Consider the following 13,192-nt stretch of genomic DNA (forward strand, 5'->3'; position numbering starts at 1 on the left):
AAAAAATCAGCTCATGATACTGATGTCTTTCAAATCAACATAACAAGATGACAGATGTTTTTGTTGAGTGTCAAGGAAGTTCAAATGATGCCAAGGAAGTTCAAATGATGCCAAGGAAGTTCAAATGGACCCAACCAATGTAATCATAAGACAATCATAAGGCAGATTCAAATGGCCATATAAGACATGTGTGGTCTGTTTCTTAATCCTTTAATACCTTGGACATTTAGTATTACAGTAGTCCCAAACTATTTCCTTGAAGATTTGCATATCTATGTGTAATATATATGTATATAGTCATAACCAATATTCTGATCTTCTTAAACTCTGCTAATGTCAAGATACCCTCTGTAAATGTCACACTTCGTGTTTTCTCTAAGACAGCCCTCCTTTTCCACTGATTTTCTTTGCTATGCCATGCAATTGAGATCTTCCTGTCCACCATTTTGTTTGTTTTGTGTAGACAGCCATGTCAGGTGCCACAATAAGAAGCTCTGCCCTTTGAACATCTGATTGCATGGATTGAATGGATAGAATGAAGTCTGTGACTTCCGTGGAGATGTTATCTAGGGAGACAGAAGTAGGAACCAAGATACCTGGTTGCTTTAGGAGCATTCCTGAGTCTACAAAATGACAGCATTTTCAACTCTAGGACGTGCACGAATCCAACAAGGCACAAATAGAAACTAGACATCCAAAAGCAATGTTTCCAGAAGTCAGCTAACGTGAATCAGAATAACAGAACTCACTATTTCATATCTAATCAGTTATAATTATGTGGACCCAACCCATGTATCCATTAGAGGAGAAGGAAAAACAAAACAAAAGTGAAGTATTTTAATGTTTCCTTCTGAGGACGCCTTGTGTTTTTCTCCAGTAACCTCCTCCGGTCCTCAAATATGATATCCCAAAGTATATGCGCTCCATGTTTAATGTTTTACATTTTGTGGTCAAAGTAATTACAACTAGAACCTTAACAATGATGGAGAAATTTAAGGGGGTCATGTGAATGAAACACATTAAGAGACAATGAAATATTTGCATGGAAGTACTAAGGAGGAAATGAGGGCTTTTTAAGATGCCATGATGACAAGAATTCTCTCAAGGGATGGCATTGTATTGCTTTCTACTCATTAGCCTCTTTCTCAGCTACCATTGTTTCTGTCTGATGATGCATTCTTAGTATGAATAATCTAGCATGAGTTGAGAGCAACTTAATTTTTGTATATGACTTGATCCATTTTTTTCCATAAACAGCATATATGCTCCATGTCATTTAGTAGATACTACATCGAATACACAATGACAGGTTCATTTTAAATATAAGACATTTTAAAGTAAATAATATGATATCAAGAATTTACCATGGGGGAAATGTGTCTTCAGTGAAATCTGAAAATTAAAGGATAAATGTAAGGTTTGGCCTTGTTTCTTCTTATTTCATCCTTTCACATAAGGGTGAAGTTTCTTCCTAGCCTGGTGTCCCAGGAGTACAGATTGTAGACATGAAGTGCAAAGTTGTGCTGGTTTATCTGATGACTTGCAGGGGGCATTCCAGTTCACTGAGTTCAAGGCACGTGGGGGCCTTCTTCCTTCATCGGCCTTCACCACCCTATTGCTTTTGCACTCTTCCCTCTGAGTCAATCACTAATCACCAATCAAAGGAAAGAAAAGGGGGAGGTGAGGCTTAGATCGGAAAGAAGTAAGGAAGCAAGAAAGGAAGAAGGACGGAGGAAGGGAGGGGGAGGGAGAAGGAGGAACAGAGACAGAAAGGAAGGCAGGAAGGAAGAAAGGAAGGAGAAAGGAAAGGAGAAAGGGAAGGGAAGGGAAAGGGAAGAAGTAAGGAAACAGTTAACTTGGGGAAATCACAGTGAACCATCGCTGAGATCACCTTTGGCACAGACTCTGGATATCCCCAGTTTGCAATGACATAAGGCAAATGTCCATTAAGGGGCCTAGCTTTGGGACATCTATCCAAGAACCAATTGAATTTAACTAGAAGTAATTTTAACGCACACTGTTTATTCTCCACTGTCATTGAAATATAAAAATTGCAAGGAATTACATGTGTTAGTTGCTTAGAAAGTAAGCAAGCTCAAATAATAACTTCATATGCTACAGTATATATCAATGTTCAGATTCATATATATCATCATGACATTTCCTAAAGAAGGAGCAGGCTGGTCAAGTTCAATTTATTCAACCAATATTAGTGTGCCTTAGGTACCACATTACAAACACAAGGACCAATGGCTGTGAGATTTAGGACTCTAGGATATGGGTTGGGATGGATTGAAAGCTCATCCTAAAACAAGGTCCTTTTTAAAAACCATTGAATAAGTGCTGCACATATTTTAGCACTCAAGAAAGACATTGGAATTAATGATATCAATCTTTGAACGAACCTCTTGACTGAATTATATGAAAATATGCTTCCAGGGCATTTTTTGTCAGAAAGATCAATTTCCTAGGGTTCTTCTCCTTATTACATACTTAGTATGAACTTAATAATATGCTTTTTCAACTCATTTCACATTTCCTATAAGCCTGCAGTGAGAATTTAACTAAAATCTGCACTTCCACTTACACAGTTTTGGAGCTTCATGGCTTCCTCTATGTTTTGAGAAAAGTTTGCGTTTGTATTTCAGAGTCAACCTATCTGGAAAGTAAAGCTTAAGGAATTCTCCTTTCTCTCTTAATTTCTGCAAGTTTACTCCACCTCTGATGTGAATGGTAGCATCCCGAAGAGCCTCATGGGCTGAAACTAAAGCTGCCACACACACAGCAGAACCACACAAAACCAGTAGCGAGTAAGAGAAGAAGATGGGAGCCGACTGCTTTTCATGATCCTTCCACTAGAATTAATTAGCACCAGGTAGCAATCTTTAAAAATGGAAAAGACTGTATAGCATCCACCAGGCCAGTTATAAAAACTACCCAGGCCACAGTTGAGTGCAAGCAACTACACAAGGTAGTTTTATAGCCCAGGGTTTCAGGAAAACTTCTGTACTTGATGGAGTGACAACAATCACAGAGGGGGGTGGATTACTATTCCTTTGTTAGTATAAAACAATGTTCCAGGGTTATCAGAATGGACCCATATGTTTCAGTGTCAACAGAGACATATTTTTTCAGGTACTACGAGTTTCATTTGTGGTTTTGAGGGAGTGGCTAATGTTAATTATATCTCATACAGATAGATAGATACTCGTGGTTGTTTCGGCGATGGAAGTTGTCTTGATCTGCTCAATTCCCTGTATATAGTTTGCCTCACCTTGACACCATGCTTGGAAACCTGAGTTAACTACACAAAGATTAAGTGGTGTTTTTTCTAACTTATTGTTGTTTGTAGAGGTGATATACAGTGGGGTTACCTTTACGCACATCAGGTAATAAGTGCATTTCCTTTCCCATAGTGCCCTCTGCCCCTTCGTTCTCTCCCACTTCCTCCCTCCCGTCTCCACCCACAAATCAATGTCCAGTGTGCTCCACTGGTGCCCATTTTCACCCTCGGGAAAAGGTGTTTCTAAGTATTGTCTACAACTTGCTTCTTCTTCCCTTCCAGTTTGGCTTTCCAAAGAACCCGAATCTAAACATTACCTTCCATTTGCTTTCCATGCACTTCTATTGCATTGCTTCAAGTCTAGAAATGCTTCCTTCAATGAGAATTACCCACTACTGTCAAAAAATTTTTCTATAGGTATCAGTGTTACAAAATTGCACGTGACAATGAGAGGAGAAGTGGTATAAACTGAGAAAGACACAGGAGAGGAGGAGGAGGGAAGGAAATAAGGTCCTATTTTCCTAACAGTCTGGCTGAGAATGAGCAATGTCATAAATACTGAACTGCAGGAAAGAGCCTACCTAACTTAAGCACAGAAAAACTGCTATAATTACCGAGAGACGGAAGAGGAGATTACATTCGGTGGCCTGGTGTGTGTGTTTCACTGTCCAAGAGAATAAAGGAGAGGACTTTGAGTAAAAGGAACAGTGATTCTGTTTCTTCATTTTCAGGAGAGCAAAAACACCTGCAGAAGCCGGGCATCTCCTTGTCTCTTACGTCCTGGCTCCCTAAGGTCTGCTCCTTATCTGCCTAGGCTTTAAGCATTTTGTTTGCTTTCTTGCCTGCGTTTTGTTTTCAAGGTATTTTGGTTGTCCTTGTTACTATTGTTGTATTGAAGATTTTTCACTTTTCCCTGAAATGTCAGTCCTTAAACGAATGTATTCTCCTTAGAACAATACCTACCAGACTCTCCTCCATTTTCTCTCCGGAATGAATTTCCTTCTGCAATGAATGACCAGTGCATGAAGCCAGGTGTGGGTAGCTTGACATCATGGTGGACCACCCACATTACCTGCTTCTCCCAGGAAGGGCTCTCTTTCCTCCATCATTTCTACCCACCAGCCAGTCAGAACTCAGTGTCCACTGCCCTACGAGCATAGGTAAACTATTGGGCTGGTGCTATTCTCCTGCATCTCTACAGGAGGTCAACCTGATTCCTAATGCCGACTCAGGAGTCCATTCAGAAAACAGGAAAATAACAAGGCTTCCTGTTACGCTCTTTGGCTGTGATACAATTTGTTCCCATCTGCCCCCAGGCTCACCCCTGTTCTGACTCAGTGGGGAGCTGCTACTGATCACTGCTGTATTAAGTCAGAACTCATTTGCTTTATGGAAATTCAGGGCTCTTCTTTCTCAAGGGAATAGAGAGAACTTACAGGCCGCCTTCCCAGATGGTACTTTCCATGCAAGCTACTGCATCTATATAAATTAGAGTCCAATAACAGGTTATTTGGGGGGACTTATAAACTCAATATTACCAATAGTAATCTGGCAAGAGTTCTCAGAATTCCCTTGCTAGGAATCCATTGCATAACATGTATGTGAATTGATTTTTATAACAACATGAAAATTTTGGGTTAACCTACAGAGCTGCCCGGGGATTTTTTTTGGGGGGGTGGGGTGGGGGGAGGGTAGGGACTTGTTGTTGCTTTTTAATAAACTCCATCCATCTATTGAGCAATGAAATAGGGATGGAGTTAGTGCTGATTACATAATTCCTTTTCACTTTTAAAATGAATTCATTCCACCTAGTCAAATCTTATTATAACCAAACCTACAAAGCAAATGATAAAGTCCTGAATAGCCACTGGTGATCCAGTCACTGTAAGTGGCGTCTGAGCCTCAATGAATTCCAGTGAAAATGTGAGGCCTGAGGGAGGCCGTCACTGAGGTTACTTGTGGCAAGTAGGGTGTAGCTCATCACAAGTGCATCACTGTGCATCTAAGCATATGGACCTGCTTTTTAATTGTCTTTAGCATCATTTATTTCATAAAGCTGAAACTTTCAGTAGAAATTGAGAAATCAATTTTGGTTCCTGTTGTCTTATTGATTCTGAAAACAGCTCAAGCATCATGCTGGCTCGTCTCAAAGTAGACATTCTCACTTAGAAAGAACCGGAAACAGCAACCGAAGACATCACAAAATCATGAAGGGGCGGGGGGAGGAAGGAGGGGGGCCGGGGGAGGCTACTTACACTCTGGTGAGCTGACGGGGAAGGAAGAGGAGCCCCCTAAATGCTAACTGCCAGGGAATGGCTCCGTTATTTCTGATATCAAGTTTAAATTGAGAAGTGTTTCTTCTGGCTACATTTTTGCATAGTGCACGGATTCCTTTGCAAAATGTACAAAAAGGATGCTAGCATCAATCTATTAACGTAAGCTATTTTGATCATGATCAAAGAGATTAGGAACTTCGATTCTATTTCTATATTTTATAACATTTGGAAACTCCCACATACAAGTAGAACTTGAATTTTAGCGCACCACAGTTTGAGAAAACCCACAATGGAAACTAGAATGCCAATACCACTTTTGATGTGATGTTTACATCTCAAAAAAGAAAATACAAACATTCATCTGGAAAAGTAGTGTGGTGTGTATTCTTCAAACATGTTTATTTAGCTGGAGGTCTGAAACACTTCAGCCCAGACCCACGGGAATAATGTGTCAGCCTCTCAAAATGACCCTGTGACATTTTTTAATGGTTGGTTTGGTTGAATTTTCTGTTACTAATCAGATGCTTTGCCTTTGACTCATACTTTAAAACAATCACCAGTATTCTTAACACTCTTGCACATATATATCTACGTAGATCAATATGCTAATTGTGATCAAGATAGCTATCAAGAAACCAAACATATCAAGGGCTTTTCTTTCTTAATTGAAACTCCAGAATCGATAAACTTCTTGCAAACTTATTATTTACACCTGTCCTCTAGGAATAATACGAAAATTGAACTACAATTTATTTCCATTTTCTTTCAACTACATCTTCTGTATATCAGTCTCAATTGGAAGTTGAAATTGTTCTGTTTTCTGTACCCAAGCTTGACTTTCCTTGAAAAAGAATGAGTCATCACAACATCTGAACTTGTAAAATTCAATGCCATTATTTATAACTTAATACTCCTTTAAAATTTTCCATGTTGATCATTGCTATGTGAATGTTGGAATCATAAATACTCATGAATAGAAATTCAGTTAAAAATATTAGTACAGGGCTGGGGATATGGCCTAGTGGAAGACTACTTGCCTCATATACATGAGGCCCTAGGTTTGATTCCCTAGCACCACATATGTAGAAAACGGCCAGAAGTGGCACTGTGGCTCAAGTGGCAGAGTGCTATCCCTGAGCAAAACAAAGAAGAAGCCAGGGATAGTACTCAGGCCCTGAGTCCAAGGCCCAGGACTGGCAAAAAAATTTTTAAAAAATATATTAGTACACATGTATATTCCTGCTATATACCAAGTAAACATTCCATTATATGCCAAGAAATGGTATCAATACCATTGCATGAAATGAGATGTGGGAATATGCCTAGAAATAAAAGGGAACATATGTGTACCTCTGTTAATTTAGTAAGAATTTCAAAAGGTATCATTCTCTACTAAAACATCCTTTCCTTGGTGATGTATTTTCTGAACTTTTTGCTTAATTTAACAATTTTAATTTAAAGTGGGAAGTGATCTTGTTGTTCTCATCTTATTATTTTGTATACAAAGAAACATTTTTCAAGCTTTATAACAAGAAGTTGAACATCTCTATCCAATCTAGCAAATGAACAAGATATATATATATATATATGCTTGTCAGTCTGGACAGTAGGTTTATGTCACTTGTCATTCGATATTTTTGTAACCTCTATGACACACATGAGCTGTCCAGAGATACTGACTGCTGTTGGAGAGAAGAATGTACTGTGACACGGGATTTTTCCAATGGGATATATTTTAAAATTTTTTATTATTATCTTCAAGTAATTGTACAAAGGAGTTTTATTTAAAAACTGAAACATCGCCACCCAATTTAGCAAGTAAACCAGCTTTTAATTAAATCCGCAAATTAGTTAGCTAATAACATCTAATCTTAAAAAAAAAACACACCTGTAATGTTTCAGTGGCCCAAAAGACTGAAATCCTGCTAAGATTCTATTTGTGTAAATTCCCTCAAGAAGCTCAATTATATTAAGCAGATTCTTGTCCATGCAGTACTTTTCTCTCTCACAGTAGAAATGGCTACCAAATTTGTTCCTGCTTTTGTCTGTAACTTTGAGTTAAACTTAACATCCACATTCAAGGCTTCTACCCATTAGTCTCTTCCTTGTGTGCAGGGAATGGAAGATGGTTGGAATTCACCACTTCCCTTCAGGGTCTGGGATGACAGGAAGACTGGGGGCCTGCAGAGATGCACGTTGAGAGATTCAGGGGCTGTGGCAGGGTGCATCTTCATTTACAGTTGTCTGACTATTGGGAAGCAATGTGGAAATATCAACTGCTACATTAAAAGTGTCTAAATACTTCAACAGATTCTGTATCCAACTAGATGAAAATTCATCTTTCAAAACACAGTATGAAACCCATAAATATAACAGCAATCACAGCTTGCTTCTGGGGTTTATGAAGAACTACTCCTACATCTACCTTTCAAAAATGTTTCCCTGGAAATCCACATTTCACCACCATGCCCTGCCACAAAAATAGACAAACACATATATTCTTTGCTATGCTCATGCACAAAGGAGTATGTTTGAGAATTAGAACGTTCTTTTCATTTTGATGATCTGGAAGTTTCTTTTTAATATTTTAGTTTTGTGCTTTCACTATAATGGCTATCATAAAGGCTTCCAGGTGTTCACTTGTGGTTAAGACTCACTGTCAGAAGTGGCACTGTGGCTCAAGTGGTAGAGCGCTAGCCTGGAGCTGAAGAGCTCAGGGACAGCACCCAGGCCCAGAGTAAGCCCCACAGGTAACAACAACAAAAAATACCTATCCTTTCATACATTTTTAAGCTTCTAATTGCATACTTTATACACATTCCATGTACAACATGGCCAAATGAAGCTTTTAAAGGAATCTCCTAACCCATCTACTTATGGTCTCTTATGTATATCAAAGTATTATCTGGTCTATCAAACAGCAGACACATTCCCAAGTTATTTTTGCCTTATTCCTATTTGACTATTGAAGATAGCTGAATGTAAATATATATGTATATAAACTTTTTCATTCTATTACTCCTGATGTGTCAGAGTCCATAAACATTTTGTGCTGCGTTGTAATGTTTTGCATGTAAGATTGTATGTGTATATGTATATGTATATAATTAATAAAGAAAGTCTAATAGTGATGCAAACCTAATTTCACTTGTCTTTATTTATCACACACAACAACTAATCTGTTTAAAAAGAATATTCTCCAGATGTAAGTTGCATTGTAGACTGAGAGCCTAAGAATTATACTGATAACTTTAGTACTGAAACAGAACTTCAGTGCAATTAAAAGAAGTGGACTTTTTGCCTTTGTGAGTGAGTTATATCTAAATTTAGTATCCTTAACCCTTGACCCCTATGACTTCATAAGTTAGATTGCCAACCAAACCATGCAGAGGGGAAAGCTGCTATCCACTACTCAGTTGAAATTATGGATATTTAAATTAATTACTAGCCTACTTTTCAAAAGGAAACATGCTAGTGATATTCTAAGCAATAAAATTGTAAGAAACAAAGGAGTTCAATGGAGGGAGATTTAGAGCAGACTTTAATGATTTATCTTAATGTGTCAGCAGTCTCAACATGAAAAGACTTTATTGTAACAAAAGAATTATTTCAGAGTAACTGTACAACGCCACTTACCTGCTAAAAAGAATTGTTAATTTGGATGTTGGGAGAAGAAAAGAACTGTGTGCTGGTTTGTGGAAATGTATGCAGAGTATTACCAAGTGCAACTTCCTAATGCAACTTCCACTGCCTTCTGCTGCTGCTCAACATTGTGTGGTTTTTCTCTACCGAAGTCCAGTCCCTTACCATCACCCCCAGGAGACATTGTTCTTGGCGTGAACATACCACAATTTACCTTCTGTTCTCTTGTATGTTATAGTTTAGTGGCTTACAATTTTTTTATATATATCTTATTGGATACAGAACCTTCAAGTATCTTTTCCCAGTCTAAGGGTTGGCTTTGTGTGTATGCAGGTGTGTGTGGTACTCAGGGCCTTGTGCTCAATGCTCTTCCCCTTGAGCCATGCTACCAGCCCACTTTCGTGTTGGGAGGGTCTCACTGGATGTCTGGGCTATCTGGACTGACATCTTCCTATTTGTGCTTTCCTGTGTTAACAGTGAATGACAGATAGGTGCTAGACACAGTCATTGGTTGAAAGAGATGGAGTATCACAAACTTGTTATGTTCAGCTACCCTTGAACCATGAGCTCCCTTTCTTAGCCTCCCAAGTAGCTAGGATTACAGGCTTGGGCCAATACTTCCTACTTGACTTTTTATCCTTTCAAAGAAAGATTTGGATCAATGAAGTTTCTAGGTTTGACACAATCTAATTTTCAGTGACAGTGGGGGTTTTCTTAGGATTCCGTCTTTCGCTCTACGAAGTGGAGAAACTCATTATCTTGTAGGTTTTAACTTTCACTATCTATAACCACCTGAAAATTATTTCTGGGCATGATCTTGAGTATGACATACAGTAGACATGATGCTCATTGCTATTTGCATATGCGTGGATTTTAATTGGCCAGAGACATTGATTGGAAAGAATATTTCTCCTCGCCGTGCTGTCGTCTATATACGCTCTCACCCAGTAACCGTGTGTGGAGTGGGAGAGCTTCCTCTGCTTTGCCTGCCCCTCAGCTCTGTAGACGTTGCTTCAGACCCTACAGCTTTACCGTCAGTCTGGACTGCCTACTACTGTGAGTCCTCCAGTTTCTTTGTCTTCAAGATGGAGCTTGAAATGCTCGAGTTCAGATCCCCCAAAAGACCTCCAGAGACCAAGACCAATGCAAGCAGCAAAAAGGGCGTTTATTTCGAGCTAGCTCGGTCCTCCTCGCACTCAGCACGCTGGTGACGCAAGAGGCCCTGAGCCTCGGGCTCCCAGCTGTTTTATACATTTTGGGGGGAAGGCATGGACTTAGCATACATCATAGCATCTTCCAACAAATCAACACACACCGCGGGAGAATTAAAAAATAATCCTAAAGCATGTTTGGCGCATTTGGTGGCGGGAAGGAATCTGGAAAGGGTCATTGGTCAGATCAAGGGACCGACGCATTGAAAATGGATTGGTTAAGCCATAGGGGTGTAGCAAGGGGGGGTGTGTGCACAGCTGCAGGTTTTGATTAGATATTGGAAATTGCACTCCCAATTGGGTACTGGAAATCCCTCTCACAAATACTGGAAATCACGCGATTAGATACTGAAAATTCCACTCATAACTCACGGTTGGATATGATCTTTACCGGGAAGCGAGGGGTTGGGGGAGTAGGACTTATGGTCACTCTGGCTCTACATTTTCCCCCTTTTCTTAGGTACCTTGGGAGCCAATCATGGCTCCCTTCTGTCCATCTCAATGGCTTGCATGTCTAGGGGCTGGTGTTGAGATTAGGCATGGGCCAATAGTTAGGGCCCAAAGTAGTAGAACCAAAGGGCCTGTCAACACAGCTGTCAGGAGAGTTGCCCATGGTGACCAGGAGAACAGTGGCTGATACCAGTACTCTCCTTTTTGCTTTCTGTTATATTTTTACCAAATGCCAAGCTTTCCCTAATGATTCCTGATTGATTGGCATAAAAACAGCACCCTTTTCCTAAGGCTACACATGAGGAGCAAATCCAAGCTTCACTTACTTTGCAAGAGCATCTCAGCGGGGGAATCAAGCAGTTACAGATATTCACATGAGATCTTTCTGGTTTACATTTAGATGACATCACACAAGTCCCTTGGCCCTGCAGATACAGGTACAGATAAACATAGTTTCACACCGAAGCCCCAATTCTGACCCTATTTATATTATAGCCAATTTGATTACATACCAACTTTACTCATATGCTCTAATTTTAAGACATACTGATACCATTTGCTACATACTCAAACTTTCTAGGGAATGTCTTTTTAATCTAAAGGGAATCTCTTGTCTTCCCCAATTCTCTTTCTAAAGCCTTTTCTTATCCCCATTCATGCCCTCTTCTACTTATTCAGACCATCAGCGACTTACTTGAACATTCTGTGACAATTGGCAATTCTTAACATCCTGCAACAATTGACAATCCTTACTTTTCAAATCCCTTTCTCATCCAGAGGAAACCATTTTGTTCCCTCTATCCCTTTCTCCAAGGCTTTCTATACTAACTTTCCTCTTTACATTTCCTGGGGCTTCTTTGCTGCTAGAGTTTTAAACTGTCTACATTTTCTTTTCCTCTGGTTTGTAGAATCCGGTTTATCTCAACTACACCAAGGCAATTTACTGTGACTCCACCCACAGGCTGTTGGGGAAAACAAAGATGGGGCAAGGGTCAGTCCAATGACACTGCTGCTCCTAAGAAACCAGACCAGAGCCAACTATCATGAGTTACTATTTTAGAGTGGATTTCTCCAGTTTCCAGTGCCTCTAAGTGCCTAAGGTTGGCCATTGGCATCTGTAAGATCCACCCCCAGGAGGGCTCCATGAAGATGCCCCCAGCAGTTCAAATCTCTGTCTGGTTACCTTGGTAACTGGCACACCTGATGGCAGTTACCTCCCTCTCTTCTCTGAGGTCACACCCTAATCCATCTGGACACACTCCAATACACATGGACACACCTCTCACCCCAGGCATTGCCTGGAAGTGACTCTCCAGCCTGTCATACATGCTTCGGATTTAGCAGCAGGCCATCAGTTCCATGGAACTGTCTACTTGAAGATCTCTTACAATAACCAATTTTCTTAATAGAGCTAGTTAACTCCAGTCAACTCAAGAATGTCCCCCCAAAATTTTAGTTTCAGCAGATCCAAAGCACTTTCCAGCAGAAATCTGCTGTGTGTGATAGAGTCCCATCTGTTTGTACCATGGTAGGGGTGCGCAGGGTAAAGATGTAGATTCTTCCAGATGACTGTTAAGACTCTCCTTGATCCTCACTCAAATGGAATGGGCAGGGGCCATGGTGGTGTCAGGCAGCAGTGGCTCCCAGTGGTTCCAGTAGAATGTCACACATTCTGCTGGGTTACCTGCAACTTTCTCCATAGACCGGTTAGAGAAGCTTAACCTAAGTTAACCTAAAGCCTAACTTTAGTCAAATCTCCTAGTATTTTCCTGATTCCTTCTTAAGCACACTAGCTTTTGTAGGCTGGCACATCACTGAATGTCAAGACAGCTTTAGGCAATCAATGGCCCTTGGATCATTTTGCCAGGGCAATAAGTTTAAATCAGATATTTCCAATAAGGCTAGGATTTTTTTTAAGCCAACATAGAAGGCTTGGCCTGTAACCATTTCTCACAAGTACAGTCTCTGTACACTTGTTACCTCTGTTTTCCATGCCTCTAGTCTATCCTGCCTCATCTTCCCAAAAACAACTCTGGTCCCTTGGTCCTAAGGGGGGGGGGGGGCTGATGGGCGAAGATCATCCACCTTCTGTAACTTCTCCAAGCTGACTCAGGGGCGTTGACCTTACCTAGCCAGGAACCTTAACCTTAGTCTATTTTACCAAGGGGCTGCAGGATCAGATGTCCATTAGGAGCTTTACTCCAAACTGGAAATTACATTCAACATTTAACTTTCAACTATATAGACTTCTTTTGGGGCTACAGCAGTGTAGCCTTTTAACATTCTAGTTTGTAAAAGCTTTTTCCTGGCTGGCTGGGGAACTGATCTCT

At 40.2% G+C, this 13,192-nt stretch overlaps 1 protein-coding gene across 1 annotated transcript in view; it reads left to right on the forward strand.

Annotated features, from left to right (window-relative positions):
- The window catches only part of Oprm1 (opioid receptor mu 1), a 125,988-nt gene that overhangs the window by 46,250 nt on the left and 66,546 nt on the right, over window positions 1–13,192 (forward strand). The gene's annotated exons all lie outside the window — the stretch shown is intronic.

The sequence above is a fragment of the Perognathus longimembris genome, chromosome 9 (genome assembly GCF_023159225.1).
Source record: "Perognathus longimembris pacificus isolate PPM17 chromosome 9, ASM2315922v1, whole genome shotgun sequence".
Classification (NCBI taxonomy): domain Eukaryota; kingdom Metazoa; phylum Chordata; class Mammalia; order Rodentia; family Heteromyidae; genus Perognathus; species Perognathus longimembris.